The sequence below is a fragment of the Sciurus vulgaris genome (genome assembly GCF_902686455.1).
Source record: "Sciurus vulgaris genome assembly, chromosome: 14".
Lineage (NCBI taxonomy): Eukaryota > Metazoa > Chordata > Mammalia > Rodentia > Sciuridae > Sciurus > Sciurus vulgaris.
In genome coordinates, this window is record NC_136475.1 from 43,643,939 (window position 1) to 43,671,853 (window position 27,915).

Here is a 27,915-nt window from a genome sequence, read left to right on the forward strand (position 1 = left end):
CTTGTGGTTTGGAATGTCATCCTAGTTGTAAGGATGCGTGTAATCCCAAGTACGCAGAAGTTCGTTCGTGGTTGAATGTGGGACAGATTACAAACTCTGTTGTGCGTTTCTAGGAAACACTGATACCCTTTCCTTGGGGATTATTATTAGACCAAAGATGTCACAGGAGGAGAACTTCAACCATGTGTACAGCCTCAGATCCTTTCCCTTGGGCTTGGCTCTTGCGGTATCCAACAGCGTCAACACTAGACACTGCCAGTCTGCAAAAGAGGGCAGTGGGCTCTGGTGGCACGTGAGTGTGGCACCAGCATTGCTACTGTCAACCACACACATATGAGAGCTCTGCTCAGTGCTACACATCAGCTAGTCTCTTCCATAAAGAAGTGGATGGGTGCCAAACTAACTCATAAAGCCTATTTTAATATATTTTTTAAGAAGACCCATTGCCAAGAAACTACTAAATATTATCTACTTGTACCAGAGTAGGGAACAAAGATGAGAGAAACGCACCTCAATTTTACCTTTTTATATAATTTCGAACTTTAAACCATGTGAGTGTGTGTGTGTGTGTGTGTGTGTGTGTGTGTGTGTGTGTGTGTGTAGGGGGTATTAATTTTAAATGACTCATTATCTCAAAAAGTTTCTTCTAGCCAAGAACTTCCAATGTTGCTTTTGTGTATATACAGTATTCAAGTCACAGGTTCTGTGACAGGGGTATTCCTTGGTCTTTGACTTACTTGGGGTGATTTCTTCCCCAGAGGCCAATGACTCCCACGTGTCAAATAACAAGGGCAGGATAATGTTGTCTCCAGTCTTCAGTAATCTCTTGGCCTCTGAGGAAGGTGTGAAATGGAGTGAGATGACTCCCTGCAACCCATTTCTAAAAGGGACCCCAAAGAGGAAGAAGGGCCTCTTTGTAGTCCGAGGTGAGAAAGAATCATCAGAAACCACTATCCCTCTGGAACAGAGGTACCCTGCTTCTGAGAGGACCATCTGATGTGGCTGATTTACCCCCAGAGTCATGTCAAGCCATGGTGGAGCCTGAGGAGGAAGGAAAGCTGGGTGCCCCATACAATTTTTTTTTTAATGATTAATTATTTCTAGAACAATAAAATAGAAGAAAATAGTGAAAAATTTAAAAGTGTGTTAAAATTCACATTATTTTAGGCTTAAATAATAAATTTATGCCAACATTGAATTCATTATCATTTTAATTGTACTTGTTAATTAAAAATTATTTAAGATTGTCATATATGTACAGAAACAATAAAAAATGGCAATTCTCTCCATTGAAGAGGAGCTAAGCAAAGAAGTAGATATGGAAAATGTGATTTATGAATTTACTTTTGCTAAAACAAGAGGGGCACATTTTTCTTTCTGCTTTGGGCCCCAATAGAGTTCTGCGTGGCACTGGTCTTTATTTTAAATTTTGATATTTTGTTCATCATGACTTTTTACAAATATGGCATTAAAATATTATTTTTCTGAATTACTGAAGTTTTGGCATTCCCTTAAACTTTGTACCACAGTGGCCTGGAGCCGACCTTTGCCCTGTGAATTGCTTCCTGCCTGGCTGTTGTCAGACTTTTATCTTCATTAAAATCCTCCCCAACCATGGACAGGTCCCTCAATGCCATCACAGAGGAGCCATGTTCCCTCAAAGAACTTGTCTCTATATTAATTCTCATTCATCAAAACCCTAATCCCTGGAACTATCTTCAATACTTCAGTAATTCTCCAGCAGTTGTCCTCCAGCCTTTGGCTAGATGGAGCATACACATGTAATTCTTTTAATCTCCTGCAAGGTCCTTAATCATTTATAATACACTCTGCCTGATGGGGTGTGCTAATGGAGTGGTGGCCTGACCAGATGGCAATGGAAAGAGTGAGAACAGCAAGAACAACTTAGACCAATTCCTTCCATCTCCCTTTGACTCTGACCCATCCCATTCCTCCTCCAGAGGCTACCGGGAGAAGGGACATCACAGTGACTCTTCATTTCCCCAGCTGATGTCCCCCCTCCACATACACCCAGATGTGTTACAGCTGGAGAAGAGGAGTGGGTGGTTGTTTCCTTTGTAAGGAGCTGCAGTATGAATATAATTTTCCGCATGCTGACTCATGTGACTGTTGGTGCCCTGGACTCTCACAGATGGTTCCAACTCCTTTGCTGATTTGGAGGGCGGGGGAAGCAACTTTGATCTAGTAATTTAAGTTCTTCCATGTCTTGGTTTTCCCATAAGGAGAATACTTACTCCTTTTTGCAGGCAAGGGACAGACTCGGCGACCTCTCACCATTCCCTCCAACTCCTGCATTCCATCCGGCTATTATTAGAGTCGTCTGGACAGAGCTGCAGTGTGACACGATGCTCTGGGTGTGCCGAACCAAAGAAAAGTGTTCATGGGTGTTCCACCTCACCAAGTCATCTCCGAATGGATTTTAAGTGCCACTCAACTTTACTAGGGTTTTATCTCTGAGCATTTATTTCCCTTAATTGTTTCCACTTATTTTCTTTAGCCTGTTCTTTTCCTCATGTTTTCCATCTGGTTTAGCTTCCACTTCCATGAAGGGAGCAAATCCTTGTCCCTGTTGGTCCCTGCTCCCATGTAGTGTGGCAGGTGTGAGCATGGGCTTTGCAATCAGGTAGGTCTGGTCAAATTTTAGCCCTGCTATTTGTTAGCCAGATGGGCAGTTGGGCAGTCTGCCTAGCCAGTCTTTGGGCTCCAGCTTCCTTTTGGATAAAATGGGATCCTAATATGTGACTCACAGATTGTAAGGATTGCAGGAGATCAAGCGCACAGTGTCCAGCAGCAAGTAAAGAGTCAAAAAATATTTGCTTTTGAATAAATCAATGAAGCTTTGCATGATAAAAAAAAATAGCTACACATGAGGTACACGGAGCATTCTTATTCACAAATTCAAATACAGAACTCAATAGAGTAAGAAATGAAAGGGCCCTTTCATTGTCTGCCTTTCCCCATTTCCCTCCCTTTCTTGGCATTAATAATAGTTGGTTCTCTCTCTCTCTCTCTCTCTCTCTCTCTCTGGTGAGGGGCAGAAGCTTATTATCTGATTTGTGAATATAGTCACACACTGCCTAACAATATTTTGGTCAATAAGGAACTACACAGACAATGCTTACCTGTAGGATTATTTTGCCTAGAGACATTGTAGCCTTGGTTTTGGTAAGTCACTCTAGGATGTTGACACAATGACAAAATTGCCTACTGACACATTTCTCAGAATGTGTCCCCTGTAATCAAGCAACACAGGACTATATGTTCTTGTTGTAATGATCCAAGTGTTCAGAAGTGTACCACTCCCCCAAATAAGGAAAATCTCACCTTCACCAACCCTTTCACTCTGTCAGCCTCTGGAGGTTAGCACTTCAAGGAAACTGGACATTTTTTTCTCATCTCTAGACTATTTACTTACATGTAACACATATATATGTAAATATAAAATACTTGTGTACATTTTTAAAAAATATTTATTTTTAAAAATATTTTTGGATCACAGAATTAAATATTTGCTACTCGGATACTGCTTCTTCTCAGTTACACATCTTGCCATGCCACTATACAGAAATCTATCAAATTATTTTTAATGGTAATATAGTTTTCAATAAAAATATATGTACTCCAGTTTACTTCTGTGGGTAGGCATTTAGGTTATTTCCACATTTTCACTATTATTAAATAAATACTTTTAATCTCTGAAGGTCTCTGAAGTTCAAAGACCAATAGTGTCCTTGCTGTTGTCCACGTTGATAGTTGTCCCCATGCAACCTGAAGATGATCACCATCCTGTCACAGAAGCACTGTCCTGGACTGAATAAGGACCCTCTGGAAAGTCAAGGTCAAATGTATCCTTGCACTACCAATCCTAGAATTGTGCTTAGGGATGCCATCAAGGTGCAGCTCCTCTGAAGCCAGATGGAAGGTCTGGTGCCCAGATGATCTAAATGCTCCATAGTCAGAAAGAAGAGAAGAGCAAGAGGCCTCAAGGAGGCTGGCCTCCAGACAGGTCTGTTTCCTGGAAAGACTGACTGAAGAATCCTAAGTGATAAAAAATTCTTACTTTTCAGGTACTTATAGATTTTAAATGTGAGCAAATGTACATTTTAAGTACAAGTCATTGCCCAGGTGTATAGACCACAAATCATAAAAAAAGAATATAACCTGAATGAAGTGCTGAATGTCCCCAGGTGGCAGAGCTGTGCATTCCACATGCTCACTACATGTCCAGTGAATGAATACAGCTGTCTGACATGAACTCAACTACATTTTAACTTCACCTTGGTATTCCTTATAAGTTTACCTTATCACTCTTTCCTCAAAACAGTGATGTGATAAGGAAATGTCCATTAGATGTGAAATAGATCCATAGCCTGAGATTCCTGCTCTTCCAGAAAGCCTATCTGGGTCAATATCACCAAAGGATACTCTGTCATTCTTTATGCTCTCAAGTTAAAATGAGTAGTTTCAATCATGTTAATTTGAATATGATTCTAATACTGCTTTGGGGATGTTGCTATGTAATGTACCATCGAGCCTCTGAGATAGGAATTATCCCATTTTTAACTGAGCCAACAATTAAATATGTATGGATACACATTACAAGGTCAGCTCTACACTGTGACTGAGATACACATGGAGCCTGGTCCAGGAGAAGCTCACAATCCTGTTGGAAGGAACTTCATTCTCATCTGAAATTACAGATGAATTAGGTAGCATACAATATGGTACTACTTCATGATTCCAGTCAGGCAAACAGGAATCAAGGTAAATGTTTCAAACAGAGTGTTTCAAAAGTGTTGCAAAGACTGAAAGAACAAAAAGTGAAGTAAGATGTTTTCATTAACTTTTCATCGTTATGACCAAAATACCTAGTTTATTATGGAGACTTGGACTGCTGCCCTGGAATTTCCTGGGGGCATCTGATGGCTTTCTTGATGCTTTATAGCATTTGACATTTCCAAGTGACTGCAGTAGCCTGTAGCTCTTGATATCTCCTTGCATATGGAGAATGTCCTATGCAGTCAATCCACACCAGATACTATAGGCAGATGCCCTAGACCCAGATTCTTCATATTCCAAGAGCACTATAGCTCAGAGGAAATCAATTTGCACTGGCTTATTTATGATTTAGGGAGCATTCTAAATTTTCTTCGTGCATTAGTCAGAAAAACAAGTTCCTTAAGGACACAGCCCTAATTTTTTTTTTTTTTTTAATCAGCCAATAGACCCATGGCTTTCAATCCACATGCTGTGATATGTATTTATAGATTTGCCACCAAGTTTTGATTAATATTTACAACTTATTTTCAGTAAAACTCAGGTTGGATATATAATTAAGGTGCTACTAGGTAGATCTAATATTTTTTTCAAGGAAACTTTCTAATATGTCAAGTTAAATACAATTCATTATAAGTAAGAGGTACAAGTCATGATATAATAGCAAACTAGGAACAAAAGAAATTTTTGAACATACTAAAACATAGGAAAACAGCCAGAATAACATAGTGATTAAGAATGCAGACTCTGGTTCCAGACTCCCTGGGTTCAAATTCTCTTATTACCAGGGAACCATAGGTTAAATTTTATCATGTGCAAAATAGAGGTAATATTCCTTACTGCATAAAATGTGATGAGGATTAAAAAATTAAATGCAATACTTGCAATATGCTTAGAACTTTACTGGCACATAAATATTAGCATTATATACAAGATTATACTTACTCCTCATTCACTAAATTCACTCAATAAATATATACTGAGTATCTACTATAGGCATTGTGGTAGGCTCTGGGGTTAAGTGGTAAGAAAAAAAAAATCTGCTCTTATGGGCTGAGAGAAACATAAATAGTCACACAGAGATATAAAATTAAAATGGTAAGTGCCTATCCTGGTTCTGGGGCACAGGGGAACTAGAATGAGAAAATGGACAAAGGAAAGCCCTCCAGTTATGCAATGGCTGAAAGGTAACAGCGGTATATGTGCTCAGGGGGTTTCTTTGGGGCAGTTTTCTGAGATATGTTCCATGGACCATTGGTCTTGTGAGATGCTCTAAGTTTCCATGTCAAACCCACTGAAGGAAACATGCATTCCACCCCGTACCCCCATATCCCTTCGTGAAGAGTCACAATGCACAGAGTAAAAAGTCCTGCAGTTAAAATACACTTTAACCCTTTTCACTCAACATTTCTTCAGCTTATTCCATAAATTTGAATAAATAAAAAAAGTGTTTGCTCTGTACTCACTAATACCCCTTTCATAAGATACACTGAATGAAAAAAAAAAGAAAGAAAAAGAAGTATCTAATGGTCATGAGAGTGTTTTAGGAAAAAGACGGGAGGAATTTGAAATTTACTCAATATGCCACAGGTGAACACTGTGGCTATTGCAATTTGGTGAGGACAGCGCTATGGTTTGGATCTAGAATGTTCCCAAAGGTTCATGTGTTGAAAGTCTTGGTCTGCAGTGCAGCAATGTGTAGAAGTGGGGCTTTGGAGAAGTGATTGCATCATGAGGGTTGGATGAATTACTGGGCAAAAATTATAGGAGAAGGAGCATGGTTGGAGGCAGTAGGCCACTAAGGGTTTGCCGTGGCAGGGTATTTCTTATCATTGGCTATTCCCTCTTCCCAGCTGCCATGAGGTGAACAGCATTGCTCTGCCAATTCCCACACCCTTCTACCATGCTGTTCTGCCTCACCTCAGATCCTTAAGCAATGGAGCCTGCTAACTTTGGTCTGAAACCTTTGCAACTGTGAGCCAAAATAAATCTTTTCTAAGTTCTTTTTCTCAGGTACTCAACTCAGGGACAAAAAGCTAACTAACACACATTTAGGGGGAGGATATTCTGGGCCATTAAATGTAGATTGTGGCAGGGTGTGGTAGCACACACCTATAATCCCAGCAGCTCAGGAGGCTGAGGTAGGAGGATCATAAGGTCAAGGCCAGCCTCAGCAATTTAGTGAGACCCTAAGCAACTTAGAGAGACCCTGTCTCAAAATAAAAAAATATAAAGGACTGGGGATGTGGCTCAGTGGCTAAGCACCCCTCAGTTCAATCCCCAGTACCAAAAAAAGAAAAGAAAATAAATAAAGATAAAGAAAAGAAAAAATGCAGACCATGTGGGGTAGATAAGGCTGGGGAACAGAGACACCCTTGAAAGGGTTGTAGATTCCAGGGAAAGTTGACAGGCAGCCTGGACAGATTGTGATGGAAACAAATTCAATAGGGCTGACCATTTTCTCTTCTTAGAAGAAACTCTGAAAGGAGAAACTCTACTTATCCCAACTTCCTGACTTGGGCCACATCCCTAGAAATGAAGCCAAGTCCAGAGAAAACCAGCAGCAACATCTGCTCAGCATCCCTGGACTTCCAAGCAGGCATCAGAGGACATGCAAATGAGAAACGTGTGCTCTTCTTTGATGGAGTCTGTTTTTTGTTTTGGTTTGTGTAGTGCTGGGAATCCAACCCAGGGCCTAGAGTGTGCTGGGCAAGTGCTCTTACCACTGAGCTACACCTTAGCCCTTGTTCTCTCTCTTGGAGCAGGTATGCTCAGTAGGGTGCTGCAAGCTGCTGGGGTCAGGCTGCAGGTCAGGCAGATGAGCCTCTGAAAACAAAGATTGGAGTCTACATTCTAGTCTTGACAGATTGATTTCTATCTCATTCCTCATCCCAAATAAACTCACCCAGAGACATGGAAGACAGGAGGGTGCATATTTGACCCAGCCTTTGGGTTAAAGACTCTCGGGGATAGAATTGATAAGAGAATTGGTGCTGGGTACAGCCACTCCACCCTACCCTATCACCAGGCGAAGACCTGATCTGAAAAAGGAGACATGTGAGTGGAATGTAGCTGCATATACAACGGCACACTGGGTCTGGTGTGTTAAGTGTTCAATAGATTTTACTTATTACTATTATTTTCTTCTATGTGTTTAACCAAACATAATTCTCTTGATTTAAAATCTTCATGCAGAGTGAAGCCCTAGTGCTGACGGCAAATCTTCAGCAAATGCTTCTGGTGATAATTCTTTTGAGGGACACCTCTTACCTCGTGCCTGGTGCTTTCTTGGCTGTGAGGCCCACAGTGATCTTGGGCTCTTCTCAGCTTAGAAAAGCCAGTTGGTGTCAAAGAGGCCCCCAAACTCCCTCATTCTCTTGCAGACACAGTCAGGCCTGTACCTCAGTGTGCTGAATTCGTTTTGTTCTCCTCTATGATTCTCAGGGTGAGGAAACTGGGGGAGCCTCTCTGACAACAAGCAACCTTCTCAAAAGAGTGCCTCTGCAGCTGGAGGAGGTCCCTGCCAGGGCTCTCCTGGCCCCCAAGAAAACAACGCCACCTTGGATCTACAATGGTCTCAGAGATGTTTAAAACTATACTTAGCTGGAAAAATCTTGAGCAATCTGAGGTTAGAAGATAATATGTATAACCCACCAAGTGTTGAATATTTACTATCTCAGCACAGTTTAAACACTTTGCAATCTTACAGGGGCCCTCTGATCCATTTTACTAATGGAGAAGCTGAGGCACAAAGAGGGTAAGTACCTACTAACTGAATAGAGTAGGAATTTGACATAAGCTTTTGGACTCTGGGGTTCACGTTTTCAATCCTATTTTTTTTTTTTTTTTTTTTTTTTTTGCTTCCTTAAGAACCCACTGCAGTCCTTTGGTTCTCTCCAGCTGTCTTTCTTTTTCTTACAGCTGAGTGCATTCCAGGAGCTGTGGTCAGCAGAGTGTTTAATCAGGAGATTGCAGACATCTCATCCACTACCATGGTAGACACGTGACTCATACCAGAACCTCCCCAGCCCATTTCTTCTCAGCACCAGGGCTTCACTCTGGATGACAGTCTGCATCCCATCCTTAAATGTGCCTTCTTTGATGGAACTTCTGGTTGTTGGTGGGATGGGGTCAAAGAAGTATCCACTTTTCCATTCATCCAATGACTGATGGGGCACCTGCTCAGTGCCAGAGGCTGGAGATGGAGGCATGATGGATGCTCCTGGTCAGGAGTGAGATAAGCAAAGTGTTCATTTCCATCAAGAAAAATGGGGTCAGGCCCTGGGTTGGGGACAGCACAGGATGGAGCAGGGTGGTCCAGGAAGCTTCCTGGGAGACAATACCTGAGCTGATCTCCAATGGGAAAGTGCATAAGGAGAGATATTATAGGTATAGGAATAGTGTATGTAAACATAAGTTAGTGAAATAAAGAACAATGAACAGGAAGATGTGGAAAAAGAGCCATGACTAGACCAACAGAGGTGATTCGGATCCCCAGGGGACATTTGGAAATATCTGGAGACTCTTTTTTGTTGTTGTTTATGACAACTGTGTGTGTACGGGTGTGTGTGTTGGATGGAGGCCAGGGATGCTGCTAAACATTTCATAATGCACAAGACAGCCCTACAACAAAGAATTATATATGGCAAAAAATTATATGTGACCGAAGAAGCTAACAGTGCCAAGATTGAGAAACCCTGGACTTTCTTTGTGGTGTGGTATGTGTATGTGGTACTAGGAATTGAACCCGGGTGCACTCTGTCACAGAGTACATGCTCAGCCCTTTTTATTTTTAATTTTTAAAAATAGTTTTTAATTGTCGATGTACTCTTATTTTATTTATTTATTTATATGTGGTGCTGAGAATCAAACCCAGTGCCTCACATGTGCTAGGTAAGCACTCTACTACTAAGCCACAACCCCAGCCCCTTATTTTTAATTTTGGGACAGAGATTTGCTAAGTTGCTGAGGTTGATCTCGAACTTGCAATCCTCCTGCTTCAGTGTCCCAAGTCACTGGGATCACAGGCATGTACCACTGTGCCCAGCAAGAGACAGTGGTCTTGATCAACAAATGCAAAAACATACTACAGCACATTGATAATGAAAAACTTCACAGTACAGTACTAGTGTACAAATAGACCAATGGAATTGTTTAGGAAGAAAATAAATATATACAGGAATTTAGTATATGATAAAGGTCATATTTCAAATCCAGTGATTATTCAATAAATGGTGTTGAGATCTAGAAAAATATTCAGTTGGAGCCATACCTCATACCATATACCACAATAAATTCCAGATGGATTAAACATTTAAATGTAAATAATAAAACCACAGAGGTTCCAAGAGAAAGCATAGACTTCTTTCATAATCTTAGAGTGGGAAAAATCTTCTTAACTATGACTCAAAACCACAAACTATAAAATGACAAAGTGATAGATTCAGCTAAAAGTTTTTTTTGTTTTTTTTAAAGTAAGCCTATACATGTCAAACAAGCAAATAAGCAAACCTGAATCAGCAAAGGTAAAACACAAATGCACACCTGGAAAGAATATGCTGGATTCAGTGGACAAAGAAAAAATCTTAAATTATAAATGTATAATCTTTAAAGGAAAGACCAATGAAAATATGAACAAACGGTTTGAAAAGCCAACTTAAGGATCAAGGAAGGAAGGAAGGAAGGAAGGAAGGAAGGAAGGAAGGAAGGAAGGAAGGAAGGAAGGAAGGAAGGAAGGAAGGAAGGAAGGAAGGAAGGAAGGAGGCTACTAAATACATAAAAAGATGTTCAGCAACTTCATAAGAAAAATGCAAATTAAAAGTACTGAAATGCCTTGTTTTGTTTTCATCTCTCAGATTGGTAAAAACACAAATTTGAACACAAAAGTTCCCTGTAAGGACACAGACATTCCCACACGTTGGTGTGCATATCAACTAGCACAGGCCACAGGAAGGTAATTAAGTGATATTTATCAGAATAACATTTGCATATGGCTTCTGGCCCAGTATTCCCACTTCTTGGAGCTTTCCCCACAGATAGATATATTTGAATACATATGAAGTGACATATATACTAGATTATACATTGCAGCAAAAGATCAGAAACAATTTAAGTGCCCATTAATAGAGCTAAATAGTGAACTACCACCAGGGGGCCAAATTTGGCCCTCTGCCTTTTTTCTCAGGGTTTTCAAGCTAGGAATAGTTTTAATATTTTTAAATGGTTGAAAAAAATAAAATGAAGAATTATATTTGTGACTCATAAACTTTAAAGTCTATCAGTGTCCATAAACAAAGTTTTATTGGAACAGAGCCATGCTCCTTTGTTTACACTTTGTCTCTGGTTTCATTTGCAACTGAGTTTAGTTTCCACAGACTCCATGATCCCACAAATCCTAAAGTAGTTATAGTCTGTCCCTTTACAGAACAAGTATGCTGGATTAGAATATATCCAGGCAATTGAATAACATCTACAAAAAAAAAAAAAAAAAAAGTGAAAAAGCTCTTTAACAATTACTATGGAAAGCTTTCTAGACTATATTAGTAAACTTTAGAAAGAGTGAATATAGAAAGTGTAGATTGCATGTTACCATTTGGGCGAAAAGGGAAGGATATATTTGTATTAAATATGCATAATATTGTGAAGGAAATAACAACCAATTAGTAGGCAGTGGTTATCTTTGGGGGGAATGAGATTGGTAAACATAGAACAGAGGAGGAAAGGAACTCTGTGAGTGTGTGTGTGTGTGTGTGTGTGTGTGTGTGTGTGTGTGTGTAACTCAAAAAAGGAAGTCGAAAAACATTTTAAAAGATACAGTGTGGTCAAAGAGCACAGGTTTGGGTTGGGCCTGGCTTTGTAGAGCGATGAGGCTGGAGATGTCTCAGAGGCCTAATCAGAAAAGGCCTCCAGGCTGGGCTCAGGAGTTTGCATTTTTCATCTGCTGAGAGCAAAACCAGAAAAGGAGCAAAACCAGAAAAACAAAGTTCTGGAAAACAAGTAGACAGAGATCAGAAGAGGTGTGGTCTGGTAGGGAGAGAAGAGGATGGGACCAGTGGTTTCCTCTTGGGAAAGAACCTGGGAGGCTGGAAACAGGGGTGGGAGGGAGATAGTCTTTTAAATATAAATCCTTTTGTCCAACTTCTGTGTGTGCACTCATTTCCATCTGCATTTATTTCCTATCAAAATAATTTTGTTTCTTTTTTACAAGACCCATGTGGTGGGCAGGGGTGGGAAAGCAATGTGGGAAAGTCCAGAGCTGGGACTGGATGCCTCACTGGTAGTGGTAGGTGATGGGCCTGGAGCTGGGCCTAACATTTGAGGACCTGGGGAACAGAACCTGTGGGGATGCAGGCTACAGGGTAGAGAATCCACCTACCCCTTGCTGACTTCTCTCTGACCTTCTGGGCCATAACACAGGCTGGACCTGCGGTGAGCTCAACAATATTCAGGGCAATCCCTGCCAATATTCCATTTTGGGCACATCCCAAAATGGAATGTCCCCACTCTTTCTGGGTCCTTAATTATGCTTTGGCCCCAGCAGGACATCTAGAGTCTGGCAAAACCTAGGGGAAACCCCATCTTATGCAGATAGTGAAGTCCAGCCAACCCCACCAGAAATACCTCTCCAGTCCCTTCCACTTACCTTCTCCCAGCCCCCACCAACTCCTTCCCTCCTTATTGACTTTTAGGGAGACTGTCCATAACCAGGCCAGGATACCGGGTTTCTGGACTGCTGCTAGGACTTCTTTGAGTCACTCATTTTTCTTTTTATTCCTATATGTTGTGCCTGCCTCAAAAACATTGTACCATAAGCTCTTTAGGGGCTTAAATGGCTTTGCAACCTCCAGGGGCAATCCAATTTCTGTCTTAGTCCACTCAGGCTGCTATAACACAGAAACCACAGACCAGGCTACTTAATACACATATTTTGTTTCCAACAGTTCTGGAAGCTGGAAGTCTGAGATAAAGGTGCTTCCAGATTCTGTATTGCAGGGGCAAAGGGAAAGCTCTTCCTTCAGCCTCCGAAGATTCCATGGATGAACTGACTGTCAGCAGATTCATAGGATAAAAAGGTATATGAATTTGTTAATGTGCATGAAACAATCACAGGAGTGTAGTTACCCAATAACCCAGTGAAGTCCAGATACTTATATACCCTTCTTATAGGGGCACAGGAGAGAGGGAGATGGGGAAGGTGACAGTTTTGAGGGATAGTAAAATAATTTTAGATGAATGGACCCAATGCTTAGATAATAGTAAATAACTCACCTTAGGAATTGAATGGGCCTAAGAGACAGATAAGAGTTTGTAACATAATCTGTCCAGGTATGGCTACATGCTTTAATCTTCCTTTCTGTAGGTATGAGTTCAGTTCATATAAACTCAAAGAAGGGACCAACAGAAATTTGCTGGTGCAGTCTTTAAACACATAAGGGATTGTCAGAGTAGAGCCCCTTTTAGCAACTGCTGCTTTGCAAGGGCCTTTAATTTAAAATAATCAGCATATCAGGGTGTTCTCTTTGGAGATAAAATGTTTTGAACCCCAACAGTGTCTTTCAAAGGATTCTCCTGGCTCATAGACAGCCATCTTCTGTCTGTGTCCTCATGGTGGAAGGATCAAGGAAGCCTTTCCCACACACCTGCCCTCCAAGTGTGCAGAGCACAAACCTACCACCACAGGAACCCCACCTGGTCAAGACCAAGGGGGTAAGGAAGGGCAGGCTCGGGCATTCACCTCCTTTAATGGTTCTCTGCAACCATCCTTTCTTTACCTAGATGGTACCCGCCAACTGGAAACCCATCTTCACATTACCTGTTATCCAAAGCTGTCTTTCAACATGTGTTCTGTTTGGGCTCTTGTACATTGAAGGCAACAAAACAATGACGATGATAATAAGCAACAATAATCATCATCATTTCAAAGTGACAACATTAGTGAGACCTGGGGGTGTCAACCACTTTATCTGCAAACAGAAAATGCAACTCACCTGCCTTTCCAGGTATGAAGAGCGCTCATCATGTTTAGAAAACTGAAAATTGCCTCATAACTACCAATTATTGTTACTGTTCACAGAGGTTTTGGAATCCCAGCAACAGGGAGCCCTGGGTCTATGTGAAGCTGTGCTTGTAGAACAATGGGATCAAACAGGTATTTAATGGCAACCTCAGCCCAAATCCCTGGAGACAGGAAAAGAACCGACAACTCACCACCAGGGGGACACTGAAGCTCCTGTTTTACCACAGGGGGCCTAGAATGAAAAGGCCAGAGGTCAGGGCGGGTCTCAGCTCTACCCTGGAAGGGATGAAAGACCTGGGCTTGGCTGTTCTCACAAAGGAGCTTCTAGGATATGCCTTTTAAAAAAAATTTTTCCCCACCTCCTCCCTCCTCCTAAGGAAGAAAGTTGTATTTTTTTTTTTTTTTTTCCTTTTCCTTCCTGCCCTTGGGCAGAGCAGAAGCTGAAAAGGGCTACTTGTTCCTAACGTTATTTATAGCTCCTCAAAGGACCTGGGGTCTCCGACCTCAGGTCTGGGATCCTTCTTCTTCAGCAACCCGGATGGGGTTCAAGTTAACAGCAAAACTGGGAGCTCTTGAAATAGTACGCGATCTTCTGGTGCGGCTTTACGGTTGTGAAATTGACCCCCTCTTTGGGAAGGAGAGGACCTCACTCTAGAAACATTTCCTGCCCCTCCAGCCCCCCGAAAAGGGTGCAGTGTGCGCGTTGACTGAATAACGCGGGATCTAGCGCCACCTAGTGTCTGAGTCTAGCTTGGCGTGGGTCCCACTCATAATTTTTTATTTTTTATTTTTTTATTTTATTTTATTTTTTGATTGGCTCTAACAGCCAACAGAGACTGAAATAGAGAAGCACATTCTCTGTGCGCAGGGTTGTCCTCCTGCCCACGACGAGGGACTTGGAGTTTAGTGGGAGAAGCTGAAAAGCTACAATCCTAATGTGTCACAGACGGGGGTGTTGGGTAAGGCGATGGGGGAGTTTTTCTCTTGGAAGAAAACTGGGGTGACTCACAAGTAATATTTAGAGTCTTAGTCCCAGAAGATTGGCTTAGGTTTGTCTGTGTGAATATTTTTGCTCACACAAGGAAAAAAAAAAAAAAATCCTGGTGCTATTTTATGGCTCTTATGGTTTTCAAACGAGTTCCTCAGAGCCAGCATATGGGCTGCTGCATCTTGCAAGCTGTTTCATGGCTAAACCCACTCCTGGTCCTTATTATTGTCTTTGCAGGACAAGCAACCTACTCCCCTTTCCTGTGCTCTCACTTCCTGGCTGTCCCCTAACCCTCTAATCACAGCCACTGACTGTTCTTTGCTTTACATCATTCTTTAAGACCCCCAACAGCCCAGAGAGTGGATATTAGTATTCCCATTTTATATATGAGAAAACTGATCCTTGGGTGGGGTTATGTGACTTCCCAAGATCTTTTAGCTAAGCAGAGGTGAGATTTGAACCCAGAGTTATTCAGTGCCAAAACATTAGTTGGCTGTTGCAGAGGAAGTCACAATATCCAGGAGGTTCTTGAGGAGATGAATAACCCTTTAGCTTGGAGGACACTTCCTGCTCTGGGCCAGCACAGTGACCCGGCCGGGGGGGGGGGGGGGGGGGGGGGGGGGGGGGGGTGTAGCTCCTGGTGTCAGCTCCCCCTTCCTCACAGCATCTGTCCTGCTGCCATGCTCAACACAGACACTTCCTCAGCCTACACTCCTCCACACTTGGAAACCACCCCAGAGGAATAATGAGAGCAAAGACCCAGGATTTGGCAAACGTACAGAATGCCAGGAGAATCATGGATTTGTCTCTGACTGCCTGAGTCTTGGCCTCATCCAGTGGAAAACTGGGGAAATTCCCTGCTGGCTCCTCCCTCCCCTCCCTCCCAACCCTCTCACCAAGCTCCACCAAATAGACACACCTCCAGAAAAAGGTTAAGTAAGGCCAGTCTTTGGATTCCTCTGAAGCGAAGTGTTACTTAAATATACAGATTCAGAAATAAAGTTTAAGTGAGGTAACACACTGTGGTGGGATCCAAACCCCAACATGCATGAATGGGGCAAAGGTTCAGGCTGCTGGCAGACTGTGAGAGGTGATTTGAGATTATGTAAGGAGCACAGGAGTGGGAGTCTTGGACTTCAGTCCCCAGGCCGTCCCTACCCAGCTCAGTGACTTTGGGCAAGTCACATAATCTTTCTGAGCCTCAGTTTCCTCAGTTGCAGAATGAGACAGTTCTCTTACAGTATAGAGAATATAGTAGCCCTCCCTCTGTCTGCAACTTTGCTTTTCGTCCATGGTCAATTGCAGTTTGAAAATATTAAATGGAAAATTCCAGAAATAAATAACTCATGTTTAAAATATATTTTATTATAGTATATTGTTACAATTATTCTGCTTTATTATGAGTTGTTAATCTCTTAGTGTATCTAATTTATAAATTAAACTTTTTCAGAGGTATGTATGTATAAGAAATATATAGTATTAATAGGGTGCAGTACTACTGCCAGTTTTAAGCATCGGGCTGCTGCCGATGAACCAGTGCTTTGAAAAGCCCTCAGGGTGTGAGGTAGCTGTGAGGTATGACAAGGCGCAGTGGGCACTACAGGATTTAGGTAGGAGAATCTTTATTCACTTTGCCTCCCTGCCTTTCCCTTTCCTCCAAAGAAGTCTGTCTCCTGCAAAATGGATGCTAACAACCCCCACACACGCAGGATCTCCCAATTCTCCAATTCTTGTAGATGCATCGCTATTTTTTATTTTATTTTATTTTTTTTAAGAGTTAACTGGTCTTGGAAAACAGTTTTCCAATAAGAACCCAGAGGTCAAGACTGCTGGGTGTACTTTCTTTAGAGACAGCAGGAAAAGCAGAAGCAGGAAGTGGTATGTCAGCATCCATTATTTGCAAGGGGAAGGCCCCCAAAAGGCTATTTCCTCTGTTGTTGGCTCAAGACACAGGAAGGGAGTCATCCATAACAGTCCAGCAGAGCTAATGCAGTCATGGGAGAGCAATGAAAGTCTGAGGAGGAACCACCAGGAGCATAAAGCCGGAGTGTGGCACTCTTTCTCCCTGGTGGTACAGCCAGTTTGAAAACCTCTTGGTTTCTTCACAGGCTCCTCTTCTAATTTAATGTGTCTCCACCCAGCTGGGCAAACTCTTTGCCTCTCTACTAGGGAGAAAATAGCTTCATGAGCCTCCAGAATGAGACTCCAGAAGAAGAAAGACCTCATTAGGATCAATCACTTATTCTGAGTACAAATGCCCAAGAATTTTCAGTGGTGATCTCAGATATAAATGAAGTGGTAATTAAGTATATAATGCAAATGATCTTCAGCTTAGTAACTCCCTCTGTAATTGAAATTTACTAAATTAAGTCTGAAATTTTTGAAACTAGGACTTTAAAAAAAATTTCCCCCGATTATAATTACCCCCTCTCCTCCCTCCCACCCACCCCTTGGTAATGTAATTAGTTTAAAATAAGATCTGTGGCACAGTTGATGGGGCTGCCTACTGGTATGTTAAGGTGGTTCTTGCTCTCTGAAATGCCTTTCTCCTTTGACCTTCCTGGAAATAGGAAAGGTTTTTCATCAGTCAGAAAGGCTGCTGTCACATGCCCAAAAGTGACAGGAAAATGGCAGAGGTCTTGTGGCATCCACGACGCTGGACAGGCAGAGATTTCTCAGCTTCTTCCTTCAGTTCCTTTCCACTGCGTGCTCAGATCTGGTATCAGCTAGGGACCATTCAGAGGAAGAAGTGAGTTGTTGCTTTATTGGAATAATGGAGGAATTGGTATCTTCAGAGGCCCTGATAGGGTTCTGACGTGGGAGACAAGAATTAGGGCAGATCAGAAACTCATCTCTGTATTTTGCAGGCCAAGGAGCCAAAGCTCAAATTGGTTAGCCTGAGGACTCCTCCAAATCCTGTCCTCTGCCACCGGATGCAACCATTCCTGGCCTCAATTCATTTCTCCTGCTCTGTCCCAGCAGAGGGCAATGCCCACCCACCTCAGCTTGCCCAGAACCCAGAGGAGCTGTGTGGCCTCATGGGCACCTAAGAGGCACTCCAGCCTCATCATCTTTGGCCCTTGCCCAGACTGGAAAGAGGGCTAAAAGTTGTCCTGAGTACATCCAGCCTTCCAGAAGGGCATGTTAGTCTGTTTCATTAAATTCAGATTAAAAAATCACAATCTAATTTCATCAGAGATGATAGGTGGGGATTGGGGAAAACCTCTCCACAGTCTTTTTCCTCCACTCCTGTTTTCTTACTCACCCCCACCCTCCCAGCCCACAGCTTCCAGAAACTGTTAAGTAAACACAGAAACACCTGGAGCTAAGTGATCCCCACGTGGCAAAAGTCGAAGACTGGGAATCCATCTTAGGACTTGTTAAAACAGCACCTCTCTGGCAAGTGACACAGGCCTTGAAAGAAAATTCTCTCTCCTACCCCCCCGTTAAGTGTGTGTGTGTGTGTGTGTGTGTGTACTAGTCTTCCTTCATTGAGTCACACCACTAGTGTTAGAAATTTTAGTAGATACCAAATTGCAAAACTTCTGATATCAGAGACCAGCAGCAGAGTTATTTCTGGTATGTATGTTCCATTAGTAAGTCAGAAAAAATACAGACAATGGCAATTTCATCTCTAGAAAAGTTCTTGCTTTAAAGTTGCTCTGAACAAATGTAGACATGTTTACTGTTGGATCCAGGCACCCAGCATGGCAAGTGCTGAGTAAACATTAGCTGAATGAATGAATGACTCTTATCCAAAAACTTTCAGGACCTTCTCAAAATGGAAAAATGTCTTAATACTAAAATCTGCAATTTAGGCACCTGCAATCAGATGCCATTCAGCACCTGCCTGGTCCCCTCTGTACACTGGCTGTATTAGGCCCAGCATAGCAGTTACCCAGAGGACTTGGTAAAACCCAGTCAGACTCAAGAATCTTCCTTTCTAACAAGTTCCCAGGTGCTGCTGGTCCAGTACGACACTAGCACATATCACTGTATTTCCATAAAAGGGACTCAACAGCTGGTCAAAGTCCACCTTAAATGCAACCTTGTCAACAAACTGAACATACATGCAAAAACGCACCCCACCCCCACTCTCTTTTAGCTACTAAGCTCTCTCTTTGTTTTTTTCTCTTTGACCTTGCAGACTTCTTAAGTTCCTGCTTGCCTTTCCTATAGCTATCCGAACTCCAACTCTGCTCTCCACTTCCTGGAATCCCACTCATGCTCCAAGGCCAGTGGATACCCCACTGTCCCTGCCAGCTCACATGGCCTAAAGGCTGATCTGTCTTTCCAATGTGTCAAAACAGAGAGTCATCTCCATAAACCTGCAATGGTTCCTTCTGCCCTGAATACCCCCACCCCTACACATGAAATTTCCTCTCTTTCTCTCTCTCTTTCTCTCTCTCTCTCTCTCTCTCTCTCTCTCTCTCTCTCTCTCTCTCTCTCTGTCCCACCCCCTCACTGGTGGAGTTCCTCGGAGGCAGCAGTCAGGTCTCATGGCTTCTTCCACATGCCACGGGACCTCTCTCAATGCAGCTTTATCACCCCAGTGATCTAAGAACAGACTGCTGGCCCCAGCAGCTTCCATTCCACTCAGAAACCCTAATAAAGATATACACAGAGTACCTGACCCAGCACTCAGCTCTAGAGGTCCAAAGTGGAATAAACACAGAAACTGCCCTGGGGTTAATATCTATTTCATATCCACTGCTCACTGTGGCCACTCTGCATTCCTTCCAGTCACTGGCCTGGGTAGCCACTGACCTATACAGATGTCCTTCCCCATCTGAACAAGAGGTTCCTATCACTAAAATGCAGCACCAAGTGCATACTTGACTTCTTGTCTTTGAGACTCAGAAGGAAGGTGTCACTTTTGGTGGTAACTCACCATAGGCACGTGAGAGGCAGATGAAAGAGATGCGAAAGTCTGTTTAAATGTCAGTGACTAAGACCCAGTGGTGCACTGAGAACAGTCTCACTTTTCTGTGGTGAGCAACTGGAAGGGTATTGTCCCACTCCATCCTTTTCTGTGTGGGCTTACAGCATCATGACCTCACATCCCTGTGATCCTAGCTGTAAGTTATAGAAATCCAAATTCAAACTTCTTAAGCAAATTAGGGAACTTTTGGCTCACCTTTGTGGCTTGAACCATAATTACTCACAGAATTGAAAAAGAAGCTATAGGAATCTTAAATTTAGGGACCACAGTTGGTCTAAGTATGTTAGGACCTCTCTGTGACCACCTGCTCTCATCTCTGCACCTCTTTGTATGTGGAGTTAACTCTTTTGCTCTGTTCAGGTAAAAGTTACCGTGATCAGCTCCATGAATTCCATGCCCATCCAGTCTACGTAGAATGGAAGAGAGACTGTTGCCCAAAGGAGATATGGGTGCCAGGCAGACCAAAGCTGGACATTCACCTCAAATGATGTGCAAAGTTCAAGCTTTTGAAACATGCTGTGCATTGACCTAAGTCCTTTACATAGAGCATCTCACTTGATTCCCAAGAGGATTTTATAAGGCTGGTCCTGCAAATGAAAAGTCTTAGAATGAAAAGGCATGACACAAATTATACATGGGTCTTTTCTGCCACTCCAAGGTTGGACTTGGAACACTCAGAAAATATGAACTGGATGTGAGAATGCATTTTCTTTGGAAGTGGGCAGATTGTTTGCTTAGGAAGAGGGTCCCAAAGTCAATGGTTTAACTCAGATTGTCTCTGTTTCAGTAGTTTTAATTCTGGATGTTTTAGATCTCTCTATTAAGCCACCATCTCTCTGTGAATCTACTTTGGAGGGAGATAAGTCTCATCATGGAAAATCAAAGGGACTTTCTCCCAGTCCCATGTAGACTAAAACATGCATTCTTTGTGATAGAACTTGAAAGATTACATAATCAGATTAGATGAGGATAAGGCCTGGGATTTTCCCTCAGAACCAGAGGATGTCCATCATTTCAAGGTATTTTCATGTGTCCTAGAATCCCATGAAGAGAAAGATCCCTTCACTCTGGCTTGATTCTGTAACCAATGCTTGCCTATATTTCCTCTAAGAAGAAATGGGTTTTAAGACTTGCTTGTAGGCTGGGGTTGTAGTTCAGTGATAGAGTGCTTGCCTAACATGTGTGAGGCACTAGGTTCAATTCTCAGCACCACACATAAATGAATAAAATAAAGACCCATCAACATCTAAAAAATATTTTTAAAAAAGACCTGCTTATTATTTTACCACCAAGAAAAAATGGATCATAAGAGATTCTGGTCACCACCTGCCTGAGTAGTCCCCTATCCCTTCAGAAGTGTGGCATCTCAAGTTCTGAGATTCTCCAAGGCTAAGAGCAGTCCATTCCATGTTCCTACTAGACTGCCAACTTCATGCAGTTATAGACTCGATCTCTCTGCTCACTGTAACATCCCAACTCCAAGCACATTGGCCAGCACACAGTAGGTGCCCAATACATGTTTAATGAATAAATGAATGATATTTCATTCTCAAGTGATGCCTTAGGTAAACATTGGATCTGATGGTGACTCCCAGCCAGAGTCACTGTGCTGGACAATATAGCTACTAGTTCTAGGCAACAGGGACCATCCTTTCCTAGATCTGAAATAAAGATGCAAGTTTGTCAAAGCAACTACTTCTGGTTTCATCAATGCAAATGCCAACTCTTTAGATAAATATTATCATCAATTCTTCCACAATATTCTGCCATCTATTCATTCAATAAAAATGTGCCAGATGCGGTGGCACATGTCTGTAATCCCAGCAACTCAGGAGGCTGAAGTAGGAGGATCACAAGTTTAAAGCCAGCCTCAACAAAAGCAAGGTTCTAAGCAACTCAGTGAGACCCTGTCTCTAAATAAAAATACAAAATAGGACTGGGGATGTGGCTCAGAGGTTGAGTACCCCTGAGTTCAATCCCCGGTACGCCCCTCAAAATGGTGATGACCACAGTCTTCACATTTATGGCAAAGAACATTTGGGTGAAGTCAGACAAGGCAGAGTCTATCAGCTCTATGACCACTAGCAAGAACCAGTAATTACTGAGCACTTCCTCTGCCAAATACCATTGAATCCTTAGGATAATGCTACAAGGATACTGCTGCCATCATCTCTATTTTACCAAGGAAAGTAGAATTTCTAAAGTGAAAATCCCAAGCTCAGTGTCAAGTAGCCACAATCTTCCTTCTAATAGGGATAAAAATTATCTTGCAGGATAAACATTGTGTATTGATGTATATTTAAACTGTAAAGCACCACACAACTTTAAAGCTGGCATTCGTATTGCCCCTAATTCAAAGTGGTGTTAGAAGCCAGCATTAGATTGATCAATACTTTTCCCCCTTGATCATCTTGCCAATTCCTCATTCATCAATAGATTTAACTGAACACTTAACATGCGCCATTCATACAGTGATGAATAAGAGGCTGTCCTTGCTCCCAGGAAGCTCACAACATTATAAGGACTTCCAATACTTCAAAGAGAGGCAAGTCTGGCTATTCATGCTCGCCCAGGAGTCACCTTTGCTTGATGGCCCCTGGTTTCTCTGGAAGACAGAGTTAAGGTGAAATTTAAACTTAATGGTTAGCTCTCTGTGCTGCAGAGAATAAGAGAACAGGTAGAGAGTGGGAATAAAGTCTGCTCTAGCTTTGGAGGACACAATTCAGGGAGGAAGAAAACTCCTCTTTCTTATAAACAATGGTGGAATGAGTGGTTAGTAGGTTCAAAAGCAGCTCCCTACTTTCCTGTCCACATGACCCTGATGCATTACTTACTGTCAGGAGGTAGTAAGGATCATTTCATATGAGTGGAATTTAGTTCAGAGCCTGGCATGTAGCAGACTTAAGATGATGTGTAGCCAAAGGCAGCAGCTAATGCAGATGAGTAATGGTGACCACCAGAGCCACTGCCTGGAACAGGGTGGGAGGGTGGGAGAAACCACTGGGGACCCAAGGGAAGGAGGAGCACACCTCCTCAGCAAAACAGGAGGGACCAGGTGCAGCAGGTACCAGTGCTATTTAAAAAGCCCTCACTTAGGGACTGGGGTTGTGGCTCAGTGGTAGAGCATTCACCTAGAACACGTGAGGCACTGGGTTCGATCCTTAGCACCATATAAAAATAAAAAATAAGTGTATTGTGTCTACCTACAACTTAAAAATACATTTAAAAAGCTCTCACTTAGCTGGATGTGGTGGTGCACACCTGTAATCCCAGTGATTGGGGAAGCTAAGGCAGGAGGATCCCAGGTTTGAAGCTAGCCTCAGCAACTTAATGAGGCTGTGAATAACCTAGTGAGATCCTGTCTCAAATTAAAAAAAAAATTAAAAGGGCTGGGGATGTGGTGAAGTGGTTAAGCACCCTTGGGTTTAATCATCCCTGGTACCAAAACAATAACAACAACCAAAAAGAAAACAAACAAACAAACAAAAACTCACTTAGCCAATCTAATCTAACCAAGAGAGAAAAGGGACAAAACACCAAGTAATAAAATCTAGATGGCTTCTCTACACTGAAAACTATTGTTTATTTGCAGGTAAAGAATATTGAGTCTTTCTGTCATGATTTCAAATCCATCATCTTATTAGATGCTCAAAAATAACCCCAAGAGATACATAAGAAGAAAAAGATCATGGCCATTTTACAGATGGTGAAATGGAGGCCTTTAAGGTAAAGCCATTTAATTAAGATGGTGGAATTTAATTAATACCTAGAGCTTGTTCTAGGGTTCAATACCCTTGTCAACATCTTTGTGGAGAAAATGGGGGGGGGGGGGATATGGGCATTCATCTGAATTACATGAACAAACTTGAAAACTTCTATTCCCAGGCCTTCATGAGACCTATTAAATAAAGATCTATGTGTGCTGGAGCCCAGGAAGCTCCTCCAGGAGCTGATGCACTTGGTGGGCAGAGTGAACAATGTCTAAAGCCAGCAGCAGCAACAGAGAGGCTCTGCTTATAGCTTGAGGAGAGTTTGGAGGCAAACACTCAGATTCCTGTCGGCCCCAGGCAAGCCTTGGCCAGAATTGGCCAGGACAACAGCACAAGACCATGGACAGAGGTGACACTCTTCAGCAATGCTTCCCCTGCCCAATCCACCCTCCAACTGCAACCACCCTACCTCTCCCCCCATGCACAGAAACATGTTGAACCTCTCCTCAATTTTCCAGACCCTTAGCTTAACTGACAGGCCCAGACTAATCCAGTTGCATCATCTGCCCCTCTCGGCTCCCTGCTCCAACAAGCCTTCCTCCAGTTTCTAGAACATGATTTTATTGAGGAATAAGATGCACAAGTGACATTCCTCATTTGTGCTGTTCATAGCCCTCACCCTGACCATGAGAGACTCCCATAGTCTTCTTTATCTCTGATTTGAATTTTTGTAATCATAAAAGGCTATAAAAGTGATTTTTTAGATCCGTCAGAATTGGGTAAGACTCCAAGGTGTATTAGTTCTACCTCTAAAAATCATAAGTTGGAAGGAAATGTAAAGTATTTAATGTATATCTTTATTGAAAGTATTTAAAGAAGTACTGGAAACTTTAATTGAAGCTTTTCTGGGCATTCTGAAGTTAATGAAAAGAGATAATGTTATGGTTCAAAGGTCTTTTTTGCCTCCCAACACTGCAATGGGTTGTTAACCTTAAGGGATCTAGAAGTGAATTTGAGAAGCAGAGAGATGCAAGTGAATTTTCAGCAAAGAGGAATGCCTTGCTGATCTGATTGATGGCACTTCATGAGACAAGAAGGCAGTGCAGATACAGCAGCCCTGGTTCTAGGTGCCAGATGGTGCCTGCCCTCTTCCCCCACCACATCCTCTCCTGACTCCTGCTTCACCCCAAACTCTGCCAACACAAATAAAGGCCAGGGATGGAGTGAGATGATTTAGTACAAAGTACTACTTTTAAGAATCTGAAGATTCAGTAGAAGTGTTTATTTGGGGCCATGTCAGAGAATTCCCACAGGAGATGATTCTCTTCAAATCTTATTTACCTATCTGAGACAATTCTGCTTCTGACCCTGCCATCCTGCCATGACCCTGTGTCTTAGGCTATTTGATGCTGTTTTTATTAATCCACTTTGTGTTGTGATGAAAAATACCTGAAGTGGTACTTTATAAAGAGATATCTGTTTGGCTTAGGATTCTGGTGACTAGAAGGTCCAAACAGTAGAAGGTCTGACTATGTCACAACATGGCAGAGAAATGGAAATGGAAGTAGCCGTGTGCAGATGGGAACAAGCACATGGGGCAAACACACTTTACAACATTTCACCCCTGCAAAAACTAGCTGGAGTCCCTGGAGAACTACATTAATCCATTCCCAGGGCAGAAGCTCCTGCTCCCATGATCTAACCACTTTCTATAGGCTTCACCTTTCAAAGGGGTCCAAACTCCCCACACATGAACCCCTAAGGGACAAATCACATGCAAACCATAGTACTGCTGGAATAGAATACCACAAACTGGGTAATAGGTAGAAATTTAGTTCTCACAGTTTCAGAGACTGGAAAGGGACCCATATCTGGTGAGAGTCTTCTTCCTGCTGTGTCATCTCATGGTGGAAGGGCAAAGAGATGGTGAGACACAAGGGGTCCAAACTTTTATAAGGAATCTAGTCCCACAATAACTCACCCACTCTAGTGATAACACTAACCCAGAACCCTCATTGCCTAATCGCCTCTTGAAGCTCTAACCTCTGTTATAGTGGCACTAAATAACATAAGTTTGGGAAAGGGCAAACAATTAAACCACAGCACCCCAGGTTCTGTCCCAACTCTGATTTCCTGCTAGGGAGAATCTCTTTGATTATCGGAAATAAACATTTGATTATTAGAATAAGCTGTTAGAGAATACACACTTTTGACTGGTTCTGGAGGACACAGCCCAGGGCTGCAGTAACAGGGACACTGGACTTCATAATGGTAAGAATGTCCAGAGACTAGAACTGGGCCAGACAATTCTCATTTCCTTTAATGGCAGTGAATCTAACCATATCAATTGAGTTTTCTCCCTTTACCTCTGGTGGGCCAGACCCAATGGGGTTCCTACCTGCCAACCTGTAATTGAATTTTGAACCTTGGGGTGGGACTGGAAGATGGTAGTTTTAAGCTCAAGAAATTTTTGGAGAGTCTGAGAAAATGTAGCCTCCTGAATTTAAAAATAGGATGGGCTGGGAGATTCACAGGCAGGTGAAAAAAAATGTGAGGGAATACATTGCTCTTCGTTCTTCTCTGTAGGGCCATTGTACAAAAATCTGCAAAACAATTTTGCAAACATGTGACCAGCCTTTATTCTGAATTGTATATGACTGCCACTTGATAATGGATGGATGGATTCATCCCCTGCGGCAGACACTGTTGGTGTCCTTACTATATTCTCTCTCCCCTCCCTTCTACACTCCAAAGGCAGCTTATTCCATATACCCACCACTCTTTCTTTGAACCTTAATCTTTTTTGAGAAGCACATTAGGTTTGGGAGCCAGGAAAAAAGGGTTAATGCCCTGGAAGCAGCCCTTGATCCTGCTGTTTTGGGGATTTGGCAGTTTCCTCAGTTAGGGTGACTCTAGGGTACATCTACATGGTGGGATTAACCCCCGTTGTCCTCAGTGGGAGCTGTTTGATAATGTACCCTTTACTGCCTTATTTCCTCCCTCATCTCCTTCTGGTGTTTCCTGGGATCACCTTCCAAATGAACTACTTGCTCTTGAACCTTTATTGTGGAGCATGCTTCTGGGGATCCCAAGCTCAGACATCCATCTCATCAACTGCTCTAAGAATGTGACCAAATAATCTCCAGGTTCACCCTTAACCCTCTGTATGCTTCCTAGAAACAAGAATGATTGAGTCAGAAGAAAGATGACATTTAACTTACACCTCATTGGAATAGTAGTAAACTCTACCAAAGTGCAAAATTACTCTTTTATCGTCAAACAATATGCACAGCTGGTAATGCCAATCTCCATGCTGCCAGCAACCCCACCCTTTCCTTGGATCTCCCTCAGTCTTCTTTATCTCTGAATTTTTACATCATGCATTATTTAACCCATCCCCTAATTGGAATAGCATGAAACTCATTCTTGATTAAGTCTCTCTGAAAACTCTCATTTTACTAAGTATTTAACAGAAGTTCAGTTTCATTACCAAACTAGATCAGAGTGTTACTTAATGACTGAAAGGAGGACAATATCAGACCCACAAACCCATTTTCCTGGTCCACCTTCTTTGATGGCAATTTTCCTAATTACCAGGCTGCGATGTTTCTCACAAGGGTAGTCCCTTGGCTTTCCTCTGACTATCAAGCATCTCAATTCTCCATGGATCCCAAGAATACCTGCAATAGTTTTCAGCAATGTTTTATAAGAGGGGTGGCCCAAGCTGTGCATTAGAATCACCTGGGGAGTTTTTATTGCCAGGGATTCTTGGGTCCCCTCCAGACCAATCAAGGGGTGTGTCCAGGCAGCAGTATTTTTAAAGTCTCCAGATGGCTCTAATGTGCAACCAGGGTTGAGAACTACTGATTTACGGGGACAGAGATACTACAAAAGTGTGAACACCAGCTGGCCCAGGAGCTAGAGCTCTGGAAAAGCAGGAAAATCTAAAAATGTCATCGATGGCTGCTCCAGGTGACATGGTATGTGTCATGATAATGCAGTCCCTGCATTTGTGACCTACTCCATGCTTCATGCCACAGTTCACGCCACACTCTGCTCACACTCACTCCCTGCACTTGAGCCAAGAAACCTCAGGGAGCCCCTCATCAAACATGCCCTAATCTTTTGCTCTCATAAACATCACAAAGGCCTCTCCTCCCCAAGGAGATTTCAAATCAGGACTGTTACTTTCTCTTTGGTCAGTTCGGGTAGTTGAGCCTCGTGTATTCTCATTTCTCATGTGTTTTAATTTCCCCATCTTCAAATTTGAGTAATTTTTTGCTCCTGAGTGATTTTTGAACTTTCAGATATTATTATCTCAACTGTGGTAAATATGATTGCTTTCATCCCTGGGATGTAACCGTGAGGTGTTCCTTCAATTAACAGAAACACGGAAATCAAAATGGAGCCTACATGCTGGGGCATCTATTCATGATTAAACTGTGGCCCATAACAGGCATGG